The sequence below is a fragment of the Myxine glutinosa genome, chromosome 3 (genome assembly GCF_964187855.1).
Source record: "Myxine glutinosa chromosome 3, kmMyxGlut1.1, whole genome shotgun sequence".
NCBI classification, from domain to species: domain Eukaryota; kingdom Metazoa; phylum Chordata; class Myxini; order Myxiniformes; family Myxinidae; genus Myxine; species Myxine glutinosa.
The window spans coordinates 206,798,232-206,800,701 of NC_136263.1; the positions used below are offsets into that span (position 1 = coordinate 206,798,232).

General features: G+C 39.2%; 1 long non-coding RNA gene across 1 annotated transcript; it reads right to left on the minus strand.

Annotated features, from left to right (window-relative positions):
* Positions 1-296: 296 nt before the first annotated feature.
* Positions 297-1,529, minus strand: LOC137427459 (uncharacterized). The gene is made up of 4 exons (XR_013622931.1): positions 1,259-1,529; positions 1,028-1,156; positions 695-818; positions 297-559 (listed from the first exon to the last, which is right to left on the minus strand). It is a non-coding gene; the product is annotated as an uncharacterized LOC137427459 (long non-coding RNA).
* Between the last annotated feature and the right edge of the window lie 941 nt (positions 1,530-2,470).

Consider the following 2,470-nt stretch of genomic DNA (forward strand, 5'->3'; position numbering starts at 1 on the left):
ATGGAGAGGAAATCTTGGGTTCATTTTACTTGCAAGAATTACAAAAAACAAAGCTAATAATTCATTAAACAACATTTCTATTCACCCCACCCAGATTAGTTAATTTAATTCGTGGTAATAAAAAAAAAATAAAAAAAAAATATCATAAGCCACGCCCACACCGACCCCGCCCACACAGACCCCGCCCACACAGACCCCGCCCACACCCATCACCCCCCACCCCCCGTGCATTCCCCCACCCTTGATCCCCCCTCATCCCACCCCCACCTTCCCCACACACACAAGGGGAGGGGAGGGGTGGGATGGGGGGAAATCAAGGGTGGGGGAACGCACCCTCCCTTCTAACCTTTATTATTTTCTTGTAATTAATAATTAAATAATTCTGGACAAAGCATATATATATAAATAATATTTTAAACAAAATCTTTATATTTTTAAGACATTTTTCTTGAGGTATTACACATTTAACTTCTTCCCAGCACAAATCATCAATCTCTTCCAAACATAAGTCAAAGGTAGTTTCAACAGCAGCAGATATCTTCACGTTTGGAATCTCTTTCTGTCAAAGGCAAGAGGGGTAAAACAAGGAGAGAAATAAATGAATGATATACCCTGAATCACCTCCCACAATGCGCAGGGATATGGTGTACCTATTCGAAACGGTGTACCCACACATTGACACACACATGCTTACCTCCACAAAATCAAGCTTAGCGTCCAGATCGTCGAGATGAAAATTAAGGATATCACAGGATGACAGGAAATAACCATTCCTATGGAGTCCAAAATCGTCCCACTCCAAGCTTTGGTCTTCGAGGCTGCCATTCCTATGGAGTCCAAAATCGTCCCACTCCAAGCTTTGGTCTTCGAGGCTGCAAACAAAATAAGGAGAAATTACTATGCTGAAGTAAGCTTGACAAAACATCACACACACGCACACACACAAACACATACACACACGAACACACACACACACACACTAAGGCAGCGTCGTTTAACACAAATGTATTAATATTTAGTATCTTACCTTGCATATGAATCTTCCAAGAATGGTGAAACAGGCAAATGGTTTAAATGCTCATTCGCCTCGTTGTAAATCTCTTTCGGAAAAACTTCATTTTCTGCCAAGACCAGGTCATTTTCAAAACCTGAATTGCTGTAATAAAAAATATATATCATGTCATATAAATTTAAATTAATCACATACAAAGCTCTCACCAACAGTTCAATTCTGAATGTTCAAACAGTTCAAACTTACCCTTGTGAGTATTCTTCATCACTGGAATAAGACAAGTTGTCGTTCATCTTCGTCGATTCACAATGTTTAAAATTGAACTGAATACGGCTTTTTATAATGTAAAATGTATTCAGGGAAGAGAACTGGCTGACAGCATTTCGAGGAATCTCAAGGCGTGTGTGAAAACAGGAAACGAAACAATGAAAACTTTCTGGGAAGTTATCCAAGTCAGTGAAACAACGTCATTTCTCAAAAGCGAATAATTAATTTTAAAAAGGTTTGAGTATGGTGATGGAAGTTGTAGGAGAATTAAATTATTTCTCACGCATAAACAAATATTTGTAGGGTCGTTGTTTGAGTGGGTCAAAGATGATTCACCAGATGATATTAAGAGTAAAAGGTTAAAAGGTCCATAAGGTCAGAAGGATCACAGGTTCACACAGAAGGACCATTGTTTAAGTGGTCTAATGAATAAGGATAACATGTCAAAAGGTTAGAAGGTTCGTAAAGAACAGGGTGAGAGAAATAGAGGTGTTTAGGGGCAATGAGGGAGGGGAAAAATTAATATGGAAGTGAATGGGTCAATGTTTGAGTGGGTCAAAGATTAATCTGCCAGATGATATGTAGAAGAAGGATGATAGGTCTATAAGAGAAAACAAATATTTGTAGTGTTTGAGTGGTCTAATGAACAACATTAAGGATAGGTACTACAGACAAAAGGTTCATAAAGATGAGGGTGGGAGAAATAGAGGTGTTTAGGGGCAATGAGGGAGGGGAAAATTTAACATGTAAGTGAATGAGGATTTGCGGTGTCCCAGAACCAACATTATTACACTACTTGGCTGCCATATCACGTGAATTATGACGTCAAAATTATCATAAAAAACCTTCTGCATCGTTGTCACTCCTACCCTGAAAGTTTTGTCTCAATCGGACATATGGTTGTTGCGAAAAGCAAGGTTTAGCATATAAAGTAACAGTTGCATATAAATAGTACATGAGCCTGACCAGATATACGTACCACCTGGGGTGGCGAAATCTCACTGTATTTTCTTGAAAGGCATATACCCATAGATGAAAAATAACTTTGAAGCCAAGCTTGGAACGCTAGCTTAGTGCTAGTGATCACCTCTTAAAGATGGAGGACAGGGCCCGATCCGACACCCGAAATTATGGGGTCGGGGAAATATAAATTGCAATATCGTTCGAACTAATGGTCCAATTGCTACAAGT